This window comes from Pithys albifrons, chromosome 3 (genome assembly GCF_047495875.1).
Source record: "Pithys albifrons albifrons isolate INPA30051 chromosome 3, PitAlb_v1, whole genome shotgun sequence".
Classification (NCBI taxonomy): domain Eukaryota; kingdom Metazoa; phylum Chordata; class Aves; order Passeriformes; family Thamnophilidae; genus Pithys; species Pithys albifrons.
The window spans coordinates 66,596,030-66,616,931 of NC_092460.1; the positions used below are offsets into that span (position 1 = coordinate 66,596,030).

At 43.2% G+C, this 20,902-nt stretch overlaps 1 long non-coding RNA gene across 1 annotated transcript; it reads left to right on the forward strand.

The window, feature by feature from the left end:
• The first annotated feature begins 1,045 nt into the window (after positions 1-1,045).
• Positions 1,046-16,866, forward strand: LOC139669479 (uncharacterized). The gene is made up of 3 exons (XR_011697267.1): positions 1,046-1,098; positions 13,809-14,019; positions 16,761-16,866. It is a non-coding gene; the product is annotated as an uncharacterized lncRNA (long non-coding RNA).
• Positions 16,867-20,902: the final 4,036 nt, after the last annotated feature.

The window sequence follows — 20,902 nt, forward strand, 5'->3', positions numbered from 1 at the left end:
GTCTATTCAACTGTGGCCATGAATAGCAATGTGCAAACTTCCTGTGAAATCAGCTGTCCAGCTGTCCTCCTTCCAGAAGACAAAACAAATCAACATAATGCTGTGCATTTGTGGTGTCTTTTCTTCTTTGCTGACTAATCCCACACTGCCTTGGTACACTTATCTACAAGAACTAATTGGTTTCTAACATATGGTAAGCCAGGGACCATGGCATGTACCTCTGGTGGCCCCACAGGCTGCTGAGAGGTGCTAAACACCGTCCATGCTCTGCAACGCCTTGTGCTGTCAGTAACAGCGGGCATGGGGTTCACTGTTTGAAATACATTCATGAAAGGCAAAATAAGAAAACAAAACCACCTCTGAGTGCTGCTGCCCATCAGAAGTTAAAATAAGTCATAGCATGTGGCTACATGCTGCTTGCCTGAGCCCAAGCAAGCTGCCATCAATGTGCACCATTTCTCTCAAAACCAAGTTATTTTTCTACAACTGCCTAATGCTGGGTTCTCCTGACTTGAAATCCAGGTTGAAAGAGGTAGACAGTGTTTCTTGCCTGGCTGGGGCATGCAGATCAAGGACGCCAGACCCAGGCACAGCAGGAGCTGCGCAGTTTGTTTGGCCCCATGCTTGCTCAGCTTCAGGCTGGGCAAGAGGACTCCCATGCACAAGGCAGTGCAATAATATTTAAAAACTTGCAATTTTTCTTTTTTCTCTGACTGGCAGAGCACTGGCAGGTCTCACCATTGCAACCTCTCTATTTTTGTCCAGGTACAGAGGAGCCATTCTGATCCCCGGCAGCTCTGGGTGATCAGGCTGGTGGGCTTGGGTTTTGTCATGTCTGTAATTCACATGAAACAGAGATTTAGCCTGTTTTGGTGAAAAGACTCCAATGTCAGTACAGCTTTCACAGAGACTCCTTTCCCAGAACACTTTACAGCAGTCAGTTCACAACAGCACCATTTGTTGTCATGGTTTAGTGATGTCTCAACAATACCTGTACCAGCCCTCTCCTTCCTCTGGGCAGCTGTGAGGCACCACACAGCCTTGGCAGTGCTTCAGTTTCACTCCACTTGCTGCTGAGAGCTGCTTCAGGTGTTCAAGGTAAGGCTCACTTCTCAGGCTTTATACTTTCTGTGCTAGAGTGACCGACCAGAAAAATAAACCTGACAGGGCATTATTTTTTTCCTTGAAAAGTGATTTCAGCAGAAGTTCACCTATTGCTCCACAAACACAATTACTTAATGCAGCCTGGAACCTTAGCCCTTCTACCCTTCTGTTTGGTTTTTTGGCCCATATAGGCAGTAAAAAGTCTGAACTTTTTTTTTCTTTTTTTTTTAATTTGAGTATCAAGATCAGCTCTGCTTTCCCCCTTTTAAAAGTATATTTACTTTCAAACTCCAAATAACCAAGTAACTTCCTGCTATGGCAATAGTTGAGCTGTACTCAGTTTCTCTCTTCTACTCAAACCTGGCTTTTTCCCTAGTGGAGAATAGCCCAGGTGTCTCCCGGCCCCCGATAAGGAAACAAGCTCTAAATCAACAGGTAGGAGTTAAGATATGTGACTCACTGATACTATGACTTTTATGTTGCTTTTAACAACGCTGACAGCCTTGACTTTCTGTGCTCCCCTAGCCAGGCCATAAATCATCTGGGAAGCCTGGGAAATCACGAGCAATAGGAGGCCAGTACAAACACAGAACCTGCCTGCAAGTTCTGATGGTGTCAGTTCTTGCAGTAATAGCTGTATTGCTCAAATGAATAGGAAAAAGATGGGCAAATACCTTCTGATGATGTTTTCATGCCTTCCTTATAACCACAATGCCTGAAAATGCCAATTCTGAGTACATTTCTACTGAAAAGCAAAGGAAAACAAAGTATTGAGTTAAGCTCACTGTGGAAACATATCAGACTGTAACATTTCAATCTGACATTTTCAAATGTTTTCAGACCAAAGAAAAATCAAAACTGTCATTGAAAAAACTTTATTTTGGATTATTTTATCCAATCAACAACAAATAATTAAAAATTTAAAGGTTAAAAGAGGCCTCAAAGTTACATTTTATTATGGCTTTGAATTTTTTAAAATTTGAAAATCCCAGGAAGCATCTCTAAAGTCAACAGTCAGTAACACCTTTGCAAAAAAAATTTAAGAATATGTTTCTCTTTTATTGCTTTTGATTAGTCTGCTTTCCTCTTGCATGCAGAGGGGTTTTTTTCCCCCATTCTTGAACAGTGCATTTAAATTGTGGCTTTTGACAAGAAAACTTAGAGGTAATTTTAGATGGAAATACAAAATACAAAGAGGGTTTGGTTTTTATCATTGCATTTGCTTAGATTACTAAACTAGTGAAAAAGGACACCTAAGGTAAAGGTACCACATGACAACACATTTGAAGAATAACAATTTCAAACCATCTCTAAATTCCCTCCTCCTCATGGAATTTGCCTTTGTTTTCCAGTGCCTGGGGAAAAAAAATGAAATTCAATAACAATTGAATTTCATTCAATAAGTGGTAAAACTTGATAAAATGAACTCAGCAAAAATGAACTCGAATAATATAACTTGTATATTAATGAATTTGTGGCCTGTCAGACCAAGGGCTTCCTAGCAAAACACCCCCTGCATAAACTGCCTTAGCCAGGAAGGGTCACATCTGTTTTTAACCCCAGGATGTCAGCGCAGGCGCCTGCATTGATCCCAGTTGCAATGGTATGGCTGGGGAACAAAATCCATAGGCAGAAACAAAACTGGTGCTTAATCATGTAATGAGTGCTGAAATTTGATGAACGCTGCTTTGAGTGACCAGGTCACCAATGGGATGCTGTTGTGGAAGAAGGGAACTATATTGCCTATAAGACCTGGTATGGAAGAGAATTTAAAAATTCTGACATTTCTGTCATTTTTCATCCCATCTCCACCCCACAATTCATCTGAGTTGCTGCACTTGTGAGTTACCTCTTGGTGAGGAAGAGAGGTAAGATGAAACACTGTGCCTCCACATACACAGAGGATCTGGCTGCCTTGGGAGATGTGCACTCAAGAATGCCCCAAACCACCTTTTCTCGTGATGCTAAAAATGTGAAAATGGGGAAAACCAGCCCCTTCTGGCTCTTACACACTGGCAGCTCTTCTTTCCAAGATCCTCATTCAGTGTTTTTCATTCATGTCAAGTAGACATGGAAGGAAGCCAGCTTCTCTGTGCTAAAAATCCCAAATTGGTGACATCTGAGGTCATGAAGTCGGTCTGGGTACCTTTTTAAGAAAATGCCTAATTTTAAACCTCCAGCTTACCCCCTCCCAGTGCTGCCTGCACTGAGGCAGCAACAGCACCAGCTTCCAGTTTTGCTCATCGTCTCAGTTCACTGCTATTTGAATTATATCCTCCTCATTGCCTCTGCTTCACATCAACAGGGACATGGAATGGTTCTTGCCTAAGAGTGCTTAGGTGGACTATGGAAAAGGTTAGCAGTCCAAGGGACCTCTGAGGACTGCTTCCTCCAGTATCTACAATGTCTATGGCAGCTTAGTCCCCTGGGCATTTCACCACCAAGTTAAAAAGCTCATTCACCACTTGATCTTAAAATGGTACATTTTCAAATATTTAAAATATTTCTGGGCAAGAACCCATCTCCTTAAATAAAACCTAGCTGAAGAGATTTTATTCTAGCTTTAAAGGGAATCAGTTATTTTTAGGCACAAAGCAAGCCTGAGAAAATTCAGGTGACAGACTAAAAAATCTATGGAAACTTAAGGTGACAAAATACAGGCTTTCTAGTTTATCAGCATGCACTCAAGTAGCTGCAGACAGTAAAAATTAAATGCTTGTGGGTGTTTCAGCAAATAATTAAGTGCCCAGATCAAGTTTTTATTGTGAAATGATCATTTGAAAAAACTGCTGTCATATCTATTTCTAGATCATATGGGATAAAAAATGTAGGAAAAGGGAGAAAAACTGTGATGGTATTTCAACCTGCCTCTGTATGGTTAGAAGGTCAATTACCAAATAAATGAGGTACTTAGCAAATCTACCCCATTGGCCCAGTCCCTCTGCTTGTGCTGCACCTTCATCATGACATTTTGGTTCACAATTGATCGGTTTTGCTGTATTGCTTAAGCACTCTTTTCTTGTCACTTGTTAACTTGTTATTTTCTTGGTAATTTCCTCTGTGTGCCTCAGTCACGTTAATCCAAGCCAAAAGCAAACATTTACTGCCACCGTGGAGCACAAATAGCATTTATGGCCACACAGAGGTCTTAGTGATGTGGCTTTGTAAGCATGAGAACCACATAAGGGTTTCTAGGGGCAATGTCTTGCACAAAATTCTACTATGGTTCTCTTGAATTTTTGTCTTCTGAGGCTGTGGCTGCCCATGCCAAGTCTCCATGGGAGCTGCTGTGGGGCCCTCTCCTCTCTGCTCCCTGTAACACCTGCACACAGGCTCTTGACCTGGCCTGGGCATCTGGGATTCAGCCTTGGGGTGAACTATATTGAAAGGCACTGGTCAAAGCAATGGCAAACCCAAGAATTGGCCTTCCCTGTCCATCCATTGAGCTAAACATTGTTCTGTACAAGTGCTCAGTCCCACAACCCCTATGGCTGCTTCCTTTACATGTGGCAAATGTAATCACCAGCTTTTTTTGTATTGATCAATTTGCTAGTTTTGCTAGCAAAGCTCCCCTCTTTGCATCCCTGCGGAGGCCTCAACTTTCCTTCTTTATCAAGCATCAGCAACAGATTTTAGCCTTTGAGGCCCTGCAATCCAAACTTTTGTGAAGCTTTTGTGAATAAATATGGGTCATGACTCCTGCTGAAGTGAAGACATATCCTGGCATTCATTTCAGAGAGTTTCTAAGCAAAGTCTTCACAGATGGCTTTTGCAGTTAGGCTCCAAGGAGAGGATGAGAACTAATTTCCATGCTCACTGCTGGCACATTCCACAAAGTCCCTGCTTCTCCTTACAGCACCTGGGGAGACTCCAAGAGTCAATCACCTAAAAGCAAACAACATGAAATGCCTTCTGAGCAGCTAGATACTTAACACTGTTGAGGATCTTTGGTCATGAATGCTTTCTTGGACTGAAGTCCCAGAGCTGAAAAAAGGAGACAGCAATGGACTTCACATCCAGTAGCAGACAATGGCAATGTGGACAGAAGTAATAGGTGGCCAGGTTCAAGTCTCACACCCTTCCTGGTCTGAAGCAAACATCTGAACTCCAATTTCTCTGTAAATTACTGCAATCTCTAGGCCACCGGATAGCTTTTTGTGAAGGATAAAATGTCCATGGTAGTTGTTTCACTGCACATAACAGAAATAATTGCATATTAAGCTGCAAGCAATGTTAAAAGGATTTACAGCAAGACACTTAATCCTCTCAGATAGGATAGCACAGCGAAAGTCTTTGTCATCCTAGCTAGAAGTGTGCACTGTTAAATTGTCTGTGCCTTTCAGGATGTGTGTAATCTCCACCACCCCTCCACAAACAGACACTTAACTTTTACAGCAATTTCTCAGTTCAACCATCATAATCATTTCCCCCAACCACAGCACAAAGTTTAGACAGAAAAACAGGTCACTTTCAAAACAAACAAACAAACAATAAATGTCATGTATTTCCCCCTGTAAATTCAACATGAAAATGCTACGCTTTTGGCAGTGGCCATCTGGACTAACCCATGATTTAAATGAACTACTACAGTATAATTTAGTAAATACAGTGAAGAGTGAAGCTTGGAAAGTTCAGAAAATTTGAATTGTATTGTTTATTTGAATTATTCCTATAGTTTATGCCCATGCTCATAGGAATGGTTCTTCTCTGGTCTCAGCTATCTGTCAAAGGTACCTAGGAACATCATTGTGCTTTTCTTTTTGAAACACCCTCTCCTGGGTTTGGGGCAAGACCTCTGCCTTTGGCTGCTGCTGCCAACAACAACTCCCTGACAATCCCAGATCAGATTTGAGCTATGTCTCCAGTGACACAGACTGGAGGAACTGCTGCATGGTGCCTTCAGGAATGTGCAAAACCACCCTGCAGTCACTTTAGCAAGACTGGTCAGTCAATGAAGTGTGACAGGCTAGAGAGCCCAAGTCCCCTGCCCAGGGGAGGAGAGTGGGCAGCAGGGGATGAAATCTGCAGAGGCAGAAATTGCTTGCTGCTCACAGGCTGATATACCCTTAATGACTACCAGCACTATCAATACAAGTGTCACTTTGAGTCCCCAGCATCAACCCTCCTGCTTTTGGACCAACCATAGTCAAATTACATTTTGCTAAAAATGACCTTTCGTGAGCAGTTATGAAAGCACGGAAGCCTCAGTCAAAAGAATTTGAGTGTTGCTATTCTTGGCCAGATGGATCATCATCCTGCAGATATCCAGCAAGGCAGAGCTGGGCTTGCACCACTCGACTGGTTTTCCTAGCAGGGCCGCGTCTGTCCTCCACTCCTGAGTGGTGTGAGATTACATATCCATTTGTCATTTTGGTGTCAGCTCTTCAGCATCTCTTTTTAGCAGTGTTAGCTTCTAGGGGAGAAGGAAGTAGAGGAAAACCTGCCTGAAAACCTTCAGATGTGTCAGTCATGGCACAGGAATTAGAGTTCACCAGCACCAATTATGTTCCCACATTCCTGGCAGCAAGAATGCAAATAAACACCCCAAAATCTGAGCTTTTGAGAAATGCTTAAAGCACCTACAAATGAATTGATTGCTGCTTTTCTCCTTTATTTTTTAATTTGAAAAAAACCCCAAACCTACCAAAAAACCTTATACCTTTAAAACTGTTTGCCTTGAAGGTGAAAAACACAAATGACTGTACCAGATTCAATCCAAGGGTCAACTTTTCAGTAAAATTACCCTATGTTTGCAGTTGCTGCTTAGAGTACAGAATCACAGAATCAGAGATGTTGAATTGGAAGGGACCCACAAGGATCATCAAGTCCAACTCTTAGCCCTGCACAGGGCACTCCCCAAGAACCACACCATGTGCCTGAGAGTATCATGCAAATGCTTCTTGAACTCAGAGAGGTTTGGTGCTGTGACCGCTTACCTAGGGAGCCTCTTCCAGTGCCCAACCCCTCTCTGGGTGAAGAACCTTTTTCTGTCATCCAACCTAAACCTGCCCTGACACAACTTCAAGTCATTTGCTTGGATCCTATCACTGGGCACCACAGAGAAGAGATCACTGTTTGGTCCCAGGTCCCTCCTCTTTCTCTCACAAGGAAGTTGTAACTGCAATGAGGTCTGTCCTCAGTCTCCTGTTCTCCAGGCTGAACAGACCAAGTGACTTCAACCCCTCCTCATACAGCTTCCCCTCAAGGCCCTTCACCATCTTTGCTGCCCTTCTTTGGACACTTTCTAATAGCTTAAGACCTTTCTTATACTGCGGTGTCCAAAACTGCCCACAATATTCAAGGTGAGGCTGCCCCCGTGGAGAGCAGAGCGGGACAATGCCTGATGCAGTAGTCATTGCTGTTGACAAGTTACCCAGAGCAGAGAAGAATGTGGCACAGCACAGCTGGTATAGCTGCCTGCTGTAAGGCAGTATCCCCGTCCACAAGCCAGGAGCATGAGGAGCCCTCACAATGTTTTAGTTGCCCATCTCCCACTGATGAGAATGGGAGGTGGTGAAACCCAGTTAGAAATGTGAAAAGACAGCACAACAAATGTTTTCACTTAAACATTTTTCTAATACCTCAAGGGAAAAGCTACTTGTTTTGATAAGACTAAACATTTTACTACCAGTTCATATCTTTGGTTGGTTCTCCTGCAACAGAAAGCAGTATGTATGTAAACAAAGCAAGTCAGTAAGTTTGATCCAATTCTTTGTCCTTTATGAAAATAGGGGTGTTCTACGCAAAACTGCAGGCTCACAATGAAGTGCATTTTTTGGCAGTCTGAAGCAGAAAGCTGTGTCAGAAAGAAACTGCCATCTGCTTGGAGGCTGAGAAATATCATAAAAAAAAAAAGTAGCTAGGTGTTTTCCTCTCTGTACACAGATAAACATCCCAGCATCACAGCTCCCAGCATCTGGGAACTGCTCATAAATTTGTCCCTGCCAGCCCAGCTGACATCATGTTACATCAGAGGAAATCTTTCCAGGATCTGTTGGACTGGGCCCCATAACAGTGAAAAGTACTATTTATGTTCTGATACACACTTATGATAACTTATGTCTTTTAGACAGCAAACTATCTTGTTCAAGGCTACAAGAGAAACTGTAGAAAAATCCCTGAGATGCATTCTAGTACCAGACTCAATCCTCCTAACCCTTTTTGAAAGCCCCAAATACCTGTCACAAGATAAACTGCAATGTTTCCACAGCCAATTTATAAATTACCTATTTTGACTCTCAGGTACAAGGTCTAACTCTGAAAACAGAGTAGGAGCCCAGTCCCCTTTCTGGCACAGCCACTAACTGCTCATGGTTTTGGACAGGGTACTCTCTGGAGTGGCCTTGCCCCATGCTGACAGGTGAATAACAACCTTTACCTACCTCACAAGCATGGAAACAGTGTCAAGACAGAATTTAAGCATTTCAAGGTCCTGGGAGAACAGGAATTACAGAACCACATGCTGATACAGTGTCAGGCAGAGCATTTGTTTTTTTATTTAGGATAAGAAAACAAGGTGCTTTCTCTTAAGGCAACATTAAGAACACAGATGAGATGCTCAAAGCATGAAATCCAGTACATTTCTCTCCAAATAGAAGTTCCTTCATCAAAGGATCATAAAAGAATGAATCGCCTTTAATCAGTTCATGTCATAAGACAACTGTTATGGACCATAAGCTTAACTTACAATTTCCTTGGATTTGTGGATTTAAGTTGAAATTGTAAATGCTTTTGAATGTGCTTGTGCAGAGGCATGTGCATGCTGGAGAGAAGAAGAAAATTTAGTGAGAGCTGCCAGTAACTGGCTGACAACCCAGCACATGGAATATGTTGGAATTGGTTCAGAGTCTTGTGCAATAACTTTGTTTTGGGTTAAAGAGAGCAGAAAAGATAAACTTCACTGAGACTGTGTTATGTGAGTCCACGGACAAGGGCTTGACTTTTGATGTACATATATTTGGCAGTCAGCACTGGAGCTTTATTTACATGGTGTCATTTGAGGTTTGCTCTGACATGCCCCACAGGATAGCCACTGGGGTTATTTTACTTGAAGCTTGCTCTTTCCAGCTGCCTTCTTTAACTTTCTTCAGTTGCTCAGGAGACTTTTCCTAAAGGCAACTTATTCCTACCTTAAACCAGGCTTGAACATTTCTGGTGTTCCTCTCTCTGCTGCTCCCTCTTAAAGCTTGCCTGACTAAGAAAATAAACAGGAGGCTTAATATGTCCTTATATATGCACATGCCAAAGACAATACACATTGATTCACCCAAGGCCACACTGCCCTGCTTCTAGAGGGCCTGCAGACCCTTCTGAGGGACTGTAAACTTTCCTTTGCTGAAGATACCTCAATTGCTTCAGCATGTTCAGTCCTGAGGAAAGGTTACAGGTATTACATGTTACTCTATGTTAGGCTTCAGATGATGGGAGGCAAAAAAGTTTAATTTGTGTCAGGTAAGGCTCTAACTCCAGAATGTAACCTGACAGATCAGGACATTTGAAACCAACTTCAGAACCAATTCCAATTCTTCATCTGAATTGTTCAGTGCTTTGTCTCATTGTGACTTATTCTATGATTTCCATCCACAGCACATTATTAAATCTGTGAGTTCAAAATCTGCTTGTATTACACGCTTGATGAATGTTTCTCATGAAGTTACATATGCAGTTGTGTAGCATGTAAGAAATCAGTTGTTGTCAGTGTGAGATTCCAGTAAGGGCAAGTTGGGCATACAACATCCATCAAAAACTGCTTTTGATCTCTGCTAGCTTAATCAGCCTTAAGGGACTAGAGGGATCCTCTACCATCAGAGAGATTCTCAGAGTCACAAAACCTCTTCTTTGCAAATAAAAGCTAAGCTCTGTCTGGTGATGATACAGTCTGCTCCCATGTTAGCTTCAGTGTAAGTACTGCACAGAAATGTCACTGATGCATAACAGTGACTGTGACTTTTGCAGCGGAGACAACACTGCCAGGGCTGGCCTTACTGCTTCAGTTGCTACAAATCTCCTCAGGTTAAAAGGACCATGTCTCGTAATCTGATGTGGCTGTGTGTGCTACACTAACTTTTCCCTGTTAACTTGCAAAAAGAGATCACTGGTTATGGGGCAACAGGCAGAAGAACTTAAACTACTAAAATCTGAGCTGCTGGGAAGACAAGCCATTTTCCTCTACTCTCCATTTTTCCCTCATGGGCACTGCTGCGAATCATTTTGTTGGGTAGTGTGGCCAAGCATGGGACCTGTCTGGTTGGGAAACACTTCCCTGGGAAGTAAGTATGATGTGGCTTTCTCTTAGGCAAGAACCTGAACCTTGGGCAGCACATAAGAGATGGAGCAGGGAGCAGAAATGTGGAGAGAGGAGTAATTCTTCTCCAGAGCACATGAGAAGAACCAGCTCCAGTGGCAGGAGATCAAAAGATGACCTTACAAATACTGCCTGTAGCATAATACAGAGGCAATTCCAGTGCTTCTGTGAGCTAGTCTCTGTTCTTGCATTACCTGCTCTCAGGTATCACCTTTCTTTTAACAAAACTTGAGAACATTAAAGAGCACATGTACTAAAAAGGTTTCTATAAACTTGCATGTGCAATTTTTTTAAATAGCCTCTTTTGGGTCTTCAGTTCAACTGAACAAGTAATTATTTCTTACCACCCACTCTGACTGTTCTAACAATTAGTCACATTTCAATAACCTTTTTTCACATAGGCACATCATCACTCAGTTCACAGGTGAAAGTGAAGATCACTTCTGCTTGCCAGGTGATGATGTTCAGCATAGGAAATGTGTCTGAGCTGCTCTCAGTTAGACAGAGACAGATCTAAAATTTGAGTAAATCTTATCTCTATAAAGTTGCTGCCTGAGAGAGACAGCATTTTTTCAATGGAAAAAGGAATTCATTTATATTGATTGGCTGTTCCCTCCCACCATGCACATTGTGTAACATCAGGGTACGCTTATTCCACATCAGCAACTCTCAGCCCTGCTGCAAGTTAAGTGCTCTCCCATTAAATTATTCAGAATGTCAGGATGGGCAACCAGCTTAAAAAGAAAACTCAGAATTATCTAAAAAGAAAATAATGGCTTTGTCTTATTAAAAACACCCAAGAAGGAGCCATGGTGTTATATTTATTTAGAAAGATCTAATTTTGGCAATACTAGCTTATTTTTTTCACTAGACAGAAGCCTATAAAAAAAAATCAGTGTCATCAACATACAGGCTTATGCTAATTTTTTCCTTAGAAATCAGATCTGCTTGCTGTAACTGAGGTTAAAAGCAGAAGTGTGAACTACAGGCTATTTTAATGTGTGGGAATGAAAGCAAAGGATGGGCTGGAGCAATAAATGAGTTGCTTGCCTGAAAAAATAACAATGAAGGGAAATCACTGTCTTCATCTCCTGGTCACATAATCTGGTAGTGATTTTAAACAAATTAAAGCACACTGCTTTCTTTTTGTGCATTCAAGTAAAACAGAGTTTTCAGACAGCAGATATTCAATTTTCCTGGCTAGTTTTTGGATGCTGGCCATGTGTGATTAGTGACCTATTTTCATTGCAATGAGATCAGCTATGCTTATACGACACTGAATCAGCAGATCTGTCCTTATTCCTGGCTCTGACGGCCAGATCACTGAGCCAGGCCCATTCTCCAAATACACTGCCCTCCCACCTCCATAAAGATCTGTAGGAAAGGGCTCTCAGTCATAAAAGAGCTGTGCTGAAACCTGACAGGCCAGGACCATCAGGATACATGGTGTACTTGACATTTTCTTTGACTAATTAAAAGGGCCTAGGAATAGAAGAACCCTGTGCTGTTTATGAGAATTATAATTATCCTGGATAATGATGTTAGAAAAAAAACCAGAAGGAGCAGAAGCAAGAGTCAGAGAAGGAGCCTGGTGCTTTAGCTTTAGACCTGAAGTGATTCTGGTCATAAACACCTGTGGCAGATCTTTGTTAAAGTGCATCTTATCCCACAGTTTTCTAGTACTGCATTAGTTATCACGTTCAAATGCAATTTTGAGGTCACTTCTGAAGTCTTCTGTACTGTTTGCCACCAAAGCCTGAGTCTGTGCAAGTTTGGTGGTGCTACTTGGACTGAGCCATAGAGGGATGATCAAAGCCTCATAGGAAAACTTAGGCTTGAAAGGACCCTGCAGAGGTCTTCAGATCTGACTTTTTACTCAGAGCAGGGACAGCTGAGATTGGGTTGCTTGGGGATCTCTCAGTTGAGTTTTGGTGACTCAGTTCAGTGCACCATGTCCAGGATCTCTTCTTCTGGCATTAATTTTGTTTGAATTAGTATATTTAAATGTGGATTTGAAAGAAACCATTATGCATATAGGGCTGCAATGGAGACCAGAAGCCTGACTGCAGTGCCTTTTCACTTAGTCCTGCAGCTGCCAGTGCCAGCAGCACCGGGTGCTCAGCTATCAGGGAAATGAGAAGCTGGTGGCAAACAGAAAGTGGTTAAAACCTGTCCCCAGTGAGCAGGCAAGACCAAGGAAAGAGAAGGAAATAAAGACACAAAGATTTTGCTCCTAGCATCCAGGAAAAGGAAAGAGATCAGCAATGGTTCACATCCTGCCTTCACTTACCTCTTATTCTGTGGCTGTTGCCTAGAAAGAAATGGCTCATCAGGATTAGAGTATTTCTTCTCCTCTTCATTTCCCAGTGGACAACTGCTGGGATGAAGGAATGTTAGAAGGGATGAATATGGTCTCGTGGTCTCCAGTGAAAAGTATTGCTATGCATCACTTGGAATGTCCTCACAGTGCTCATAAATACTGCATCATCACCAGCAACATTGGGGTTTTGCCCCATGTATGAGATTCTATGAAGGCCCTCCTGGTGATGGAGCCTCCATCCAGACCTTTGAGGAAAAAATAACTGATTCCATCGGCAGAGGTCAAAACTATCTCTGGTGAGTGTTGTGTACCTGACTGCCTCTTACTGGAATCCCGCAGTGAGTAAAAACCACTGAGTTCTGTGAACTTCACCCCAAAATACATATAATTTTGTGACAATTATCTGTCTGACATGTTGTCTTCTTTCATTCTCCTCTGCAGTTCAGACTACAGTATTCCCCTGGTAATCTTTCTTTTCCTCCACCATCCCTGTGTGATCCCAAGAGACCATTCAAACGCTGAAGATAGGAGTGTGAAATGAGAGTTGCTGTCTCTGCCAGCACAACTTCATGGACACCTGTACCTGAGGGAACTGAGCTATGCTAGGGAAGCATCTAAGATTTTAAGTGTGAGCAGTGTCCCCTTAGTGGCATAGACATACTCTTTCTGCATTCATGATGAGTGACAAATCGAAATGCCTGCCCTCAGGCATGAGGTAGCAGCATGGGATACTATGAAAAGCCAAGCTCCTTCTGAAACAAAGGGAATGATTTCATTAAGATCTCTGAGTACTCGTGTAAGCAGATGTAGAAGTAAGAATGACAAAAACCATTACACAGGAGCTGCACCTTGAACAGTGAATACAGCCGGAGCTGGGCAGGCAGTGAATACAGCACGGGTTAAAACCTTGTGATCTCCTGTGCTGGGTCACCTTCCTGCTGCCCCAGACCTTGAGGAATGTCCTTGAGCATTTGCATGCATTTTACAAATAGCTTTGCTGTGACTAAAGTGCACTTTCCTTTTAGATAAACAGCATCACTGTAGTTTAGCCATTTCTTTGTTGTTTGCTGCCTCCAACAGGATTGCTGAGAACATTTCCTCCAGTCAGTGACAAAAACCCTGCAACAATAAGAGCAGCTGCCTTTGATTCTCACAGAAGAGAGCAGAATGGTCCTGAGAAACAAGCAACAGATTTGCAGAAAAGTCAGATGTCAGCTAGAAATTAGCACAATTCCAGATTGCAAACTACCTATCTTGAGAGTCGAGTATTAATGAAGTCACTGTTTAAAAGGTAATGATTAACAACAGTTTTTAAAATCAATTGCTTTTTTGAAAATAAACCAAGACAATACTTTCATTCCTCCAATGTCATTCTTGGAGGTTTGATTGCTATAAAAGGGCAGAGAAAATAAGAGGAGATTGCTGTGGGCTGCCTCTCAAGCCAACCCTTCAGATACAAGCTGTCTCTGTATTCTTACACACCTGCTAGCACAGGATCTTTGAACCCCAAGTGCAAAGCCTTGGTTCATTAGGACTAATGAAACTTGAGCATAAGTTCAAAGTTTCAAGAAAGGTCAACAAGATTGTTGGTGCTAGAAAAATATGAGGGTGCTGCTTGACTCGAAGGAGTGCAATTGCCAAACAAAAGCTCAAGTGTGGGTTAGCAAACTTGTGTGTCCTTGCAGACCTGCACACACACACATGAAAAGTGGCAGGGATAGATGAAAAGACTGGATAGGGACATGAAATACCCATCATGTTCCTTGCAAGAGACAAGGCAAAGAGATAAAATTAAAGAGGATTTCTCAGAAGTGGAATATGAGCTCCGGTATGGAGTTGTCCCTGGATGGATGGATGGATGGATGGATGGATGGATGGATGGATGGATGGATGGATGGATGGATGGGGCCAGCTGCAAGCCTCAGCCTGAACCAGAGTGATCACTACCTCCCAGCAGCTCATCACAGTGACCCACCTCACTCATCAATCACCACAGCAGTTTTCTTACCAGAAAGGTGTTCCATGAAGAAAAACAAAATCAGCAAGGGAATATTAAAGAACTTCTTTATTTCTGCATTTAACTAGGATTTTTCCATTGTGTAAGCAAGCTTGAACCTGGAGAAACATACTGATCTCAGTATTAAGGTGCTTAAGAGGTGTGTGTTTATACAAAGCTGTATTTAGATTAAAACTTTATGACCTCTTAACATACACACGTCTAAAACTAATATTAAGCACATGTTTTTTATCACAGTTAAAGCTATTGCAACAAACTGAATCCAACATCACACCCAGCTGCTTACTGTTATGTTGCATAGTAACAATATTCAGCAAAACAAAAAAAACCCCCACCTTTGGTCAAATAAGATGGGGAATTAAGATCTGATAGCAGCCCCAAATCTTCATGAAGCCCTTGGAGGAGGATACACAGATGATGCTGTGGCATTTACTCTGATGAGGAAGACAAGAGGCAGATGCAAACTAGAGACCAAGCCTAGTGCCAGGATACCCAGTCAGAGAATGGGATGGGGTAGGAACACACTTTGCTGAGAATCAGCACTATTTTGGTCCGTGGTACAAGGAAAATACACAGCAGGGTTGCACCCTGGTCCAATCTACTCTATTTAGAGACAATGAAGTGAGGTAAAGTCTACATTAAGCATCCTCCAGCTTGGCTGTACTCTGGTCTGTGTTGATGGGAGATGGGAACAAGCAGATGAGCCCTTACTTCAGGCTACTCTGTGCCTGGGGTATTCAGGAGAACATTAGTGAAGGAAGGAAGGAAGAGCAGGTTGTGCCTACCTGAGCACATCTTCATGCAATGGAAGCAGCATGAAATTACAGTCATGCAATGAAGAATCAGTGCACAGACAAAAGGGGCAAACCCGTGGAAACAGAAAGCTCTGATGACTGTTTTGTTCTCAGTGTGGCCCAGCTCATGCCCCTGAGATTGGTCACCTTCAAACTTTCAAACTCAGTTTTTCCTGTATGAAAAAAGGAATTAGATGTCAGACATTTGAAAATACCTTCAGTGACACGAACTTCAGCATCTAATCCACTTTTTTTAAACTCAGCCAACACTTCTCTTAATAGAAGCAGAAAAACACTGTTTCTCACATCCTTCTGTTCAGCTTAGAGGTGACAGCACATGCACTTGGCACTTTGTCAGTCAAGAAATAAAAATAAGGAGTTTATAAAGAAAATGCTGACACAAAACTGGGCAGGCCTACTGGGCTTCCATGTAGTATGGGTGAAGATCATAACCTATTACTGTGGTTGAACCCACCCTGGGAAGCCATGCTGCTCTTCCCCACATGCAAGGGGCACTGGTGCTATCTTTGTGCTACTCTCTGCTTTGGAAAGGCTGCTGACAATATGTTTGATCTTAGTTGATTCTAAGTTAGAAGCTAAACAGAAGCAGTTAGCTAAAGGCTTGTGAGAATGAAGGCTTATTACACCTCATCTCTGCCAAGGTAAAACTCCCAACATTAAGTCAGAGGTGGTTTTGTACCTTAGCCACGTGGGTGAACATCACTGGTGCCACTCACAGTCCTCAAATAATCATTTAAAAACCAGGACGTGAAAGTCAAGTAGAATCTCCCTAGCTGGTGAAGAATTTGCTTCAGTTCTTCAGTCCAGAATTAGTTCCATCCTTTCTTCAGCACCTCTTCATCTCAGCTCTACTTTGTTCCTAGCCTCCATCTTGCTCCTCTTCATCTTTCTCAGTTTTCTTGCCACACAGCACAGCTCTTTGTCTACCTTCACCTTCCCAGAAAAAGCTGGGGAAATAACCTTGACCTATGATCCACTTCTCTTGGCTGCATCTCCCCAGACCTGTGTATAGCTTGCTATTGCACAGTCTACAGGGCAGGAACTGCCTCCCACACTCTGCTTTGACAACGGGTGCATGCCCAGCTGCTCCTATTGTCATACACAGAATAGGCTTTTTACCAATATTGGGGCTGGATTACTGGCTTGAGAAACACCATTCAGGACAGTCAGCTATTTTTATTTTTGTCTTGCGGTTTGTAGGAATTCCAGCCCACCCATGGAAGATCCTGTTTGTTGCACGGCTTCCCACACCAACCAAAGGTAGTCTCTGGTTCTGGGGCTGTGTGGGTGGAAGATGTGCTGGAAATTACACACCCTCTTTGCATCTTCTTTTGTTTTCCCTGAGCAAGAAGCCACAGGTTTTGACCATTTCTGTACCTATGCAGAGGGCAGGACAGTACAAGGAGATGACTGAAACCCACCCAGAAACAGGGCACAGCTGCTGCCTGATTAGGAGCTATTTCTACTTCTACGTACCAAGACTTTAGTGGGATTTGGTCTCATGTGCGCGCCATCACCTTTGTCCTCATGACTGGGAGCCAGGAGAGTTGAAGAAGATGCTGGGGATTCTGAGCTCCACTGGTGTGGAGGCCCATGACAGCAGCCCTGGGCAGCTGTTGCAAGGGCTGCCTGCAGGTCCTGCTGGCTGTTAGAAATCCTTGTGGCCTCTATATATTAGTCTATTATTTTTTAGGGTTTCTTTTTCTCTGTGAATTCAGCTTTTGCTTTCCCAAGGAACCACACAGTACTTTCTCTTCCTCCTGCACATGGGAGCAGATAACACCAAATTATGCAAGATTTGTGTAAAACACTCCCCTGTGTGTGAGAGTTCCTTAAAGCTGATGGAAGGAACAACTGTGGCTTGTCCTGTGCCAAAGAGCTGGGCTGGCAGGAAGGATAAAGAGATGTCTCCAAACCTCTCAATCCCCAACAGACATGGAATGCATCCTTGGTTAGCCCAACAGAGCAAGCTTCCCACTTCAGAAACACATCTTCAGCCTTCCCTAAAACATCCTAAGGAGGGGGGTTGGGTCTTCCTCTATGCTCTGTGCCAGAGAACTGTGAACCTATGCCAGGGAACGGTACAGGGTAAGACTTTGCCTTGGTCCCTGGAGTCTGCAGGCACAGAGACAGCAAGGAGGGGGAAAGGATCCCACAGAGGAAGACAATAGCCCCTTCCACAATCTGCTGGAGTCACCCCAGGGTTTCAAGAGAAAAGTGGTCTTTGGAGAACAGCTGATAGCCTATGTCCCATGGACTGTAAAATTAAAACTCTCCTACCCTTGAGTTGGTTTTGCTTCTTTTTCCCTTGTACTCTCTCAGCCCCATCCTAGTGCCACTCCAGCAGCAATGTCTTGGTGAGCACTGGGAATTGCCTGGCACAGCAGAGACCAGCAACATGTCCCAGGAGCTTTGCTTACCACAAGGATGGTGGGGGAGTGCTGTAGAGATGCAGAGAGCTGCCCCTGGCCTCGTGAATGCTTTGATATGAGTCATAACAAAAAGCTGCAAGAGGTCATGGACCACAGGGCAGTGTGGCAGGGTGTCCCTCTCAGGAGATGTTTCAGCTACAAGATCATAAGGTCCAGTGCTTGGTTTACACCATTTGCTGGCCCCCAGATCCTCAGTGAGTTGCCTGTGGCTGCTTCTCATCCTGTCTGCCCCAACACATTGGGCAGGCACTCTCACCTGCCACCACCCACATGGCCAAACTGGCAAATCCCTCAGTGATGCAGGACAACAGAGCAAAGAGACAGAGATCTCCCCATACCCTTCTCTTTGCAGCTTTCCAATGAACTTTCGACAAGGAAGAGCTCCCAGCACTTTTTGATTTCTACAAGGGGAAGAAGAGGTTGCCCCACTGAAGACCAGGCTCTTTCCCTTTAATCAAGCCAAAGCAGCCAAAACACGAGGGAGAGGCCTGGGTCTGAGCTCTCCCTCATCATTAAACATGACAAGTATCATCTGCATGTTGAACATCCTTTCAAAGTAAGGGAGAAATATCTCCATGATGTGTTTTCCCTGCTGCAAAAGCTCTCTCATGGCTAGAGATGGAGATAGGGACTTTGCCTGTCCTCTGGGTCTCCCACATTTGGGCTACAGTGTCATTTGAGAGGAACATGCCCAATCTCTTATGGGCCACAGCAGTACCAGTACAGCAGGTCACGGGCAGACTCACTGAGCTCCATGTACCTTGACCTTGTGCAAGGCAACCCAAAGCAACCCAGGAGAATCCCTGCAGGGCATCTGAAGTGGGGCAATGTTCATCTCCCACTCTAGGGAGGAACATGTCCTGCAGCCAGGACACACCTCTACCTTCTACCACTCAGACACATGGCCACACACCCTGCAGAGAGGGTGATTTTTTTATCCACACCATGACCTACTGCAAAGCTGAGGAGGCAGCTTGGGCCAGATCCCAAAACTAGGATCTTCCATGCTATTAGTTCCCTTAAAGTCCCTGTGTGTCCACAGCTGTGCCTGGCAAGAGGGTGAGGCCCTGCCTCCAGAGCCTCAAGGATGACATGGAAGAGGAGAGAGGCATCCACTCTCCCTCAAATGCCAGGACTGCTGCCAGGTCCATGGCCTTCCTCCACATGCAAGTCTCACGCATGAGATGTATGTCTCACTGCACATCTGCTTGTCTCACATGTGTGATAGCAGTGCCACAGTGTCCCCTAAGACCTATGACCCAACGTCCCATGCACCACTGCCCAGTCTTACCCGTGACTCACCAGCTTGCTGAACAGGCACATGGGGTCCCAAACTTGGAAAGAAGCTTTCAGACTTGGAAAACAGGCAATTTTCTTCCACTGGAAACACCACTGCTCAGCAGTGCCCATGTGTCCAGCTGTCCTGTGAGCAGGAGGTCTGTGGGGTATTAGTAGGTTCCCAGTCTGTACTGGCTTGCCCTCTATGGGGCAGACACCTCCCTGTTGAGGGCATGAGCTGCATCCATCGGCTCATTTCACACCAGCCACAACCAGTCCCCATGGGAGCAGAGACCTGCCATCATTTGACCTGGTCTGCACTTGAACCAATCAGTAGATTTCATTTCCTATGGAAACACCACCAACTCAACTTTGTAAAATGGTAGATACCAGTGCAATACCATAGCAGGCCCTTCTAATCACGAGACATTTTCAGAGAGGAGGTGAAGCAAATGAGAACAGTAATTAACTGAGAAACAACTTAAGTTGTTCTCTCAATTCCCTATGCACCGGGATGAAATGGTATTCTGGCTTCCTACAAAATTACATGTACCACATCAAAAGTAAACACTTAATCTAATATTCTAATTGTGGGTTTAGATAAACATCACAGTTACAAATCATTTTAATGAGTATATGAAAAAGAAGCAAATACCACATTAACTTTTCATTACCTTTTTAACATCTCCCATGGATAATGCAATTCATTTATGGGTACAACAGCCCCTCTACTATATGCTGTAGGTACACAGAGGAATTAAATAGCATAGCTCTGGGGGTGGTTAAGGTGTTTTAGAATAAGGAATGGCTATGACTTGTTGATGTACTGCTCATAAAAATAAAGGTTATGCATTTTAACAAAACAGTCTGGAATAGAAACATGGATAATTTGATCCATTAATTATAATGAAGAGTTTTCTTAATTGCTGGACCCATACAAAAAGGGTTCTTAATGAAAGGAAAAGTGAACAGTAGAAAACGCTGAGGGAAGTCAACTTTTCTTGACAAGTTGTTAACATAAAGACTCTCCAGTTACAGTCACATCATCAAATACATCCAAAAAACCCACAGTTAAGGCAAACTAAGCATCCCAATGGGCGGCAACTTCTTTGCAATAGTAATTCAACTGCTTTCAGAAGTGTAACCACATGCTCCAGCAAAGAACAGAAACATCTGGGCAAAAAATCATGCTGTTTTGTAACTCAGCAGAATTTCAACATTGACTTTAAATGTCATCAGGCTTTGGGAGGTGTTTTCAGTACTCTCTTTTAGGGAAAAGTCTCTCTTTAGGGCATTTTGATTTTACTCATAGCTTAAAACCATCAAATTTTGATGAACTGAACAAAAACAGTATGAAATTTCTGTTTATTGAAATTATTTAAGCAAATATCCCATGGAGCCTTCCTACAGCAGTACCTCTATTGTTTCTGATCTTACTCTAAAATTTGTATTGTGATATTTGTACAGGCAATAGAATTTCACACAGATATTTGCAGTAGCTGAACCAAATAACAGCAATGGTAAAGAAAATAAATTTCTTCACTGTGTCCTAATTTATTACACTTGACTGAAATGGTTTAGAGGAATCTCTGAGCCACACAGCACAGTAATTCAGTGCTTCATGGACAAGTC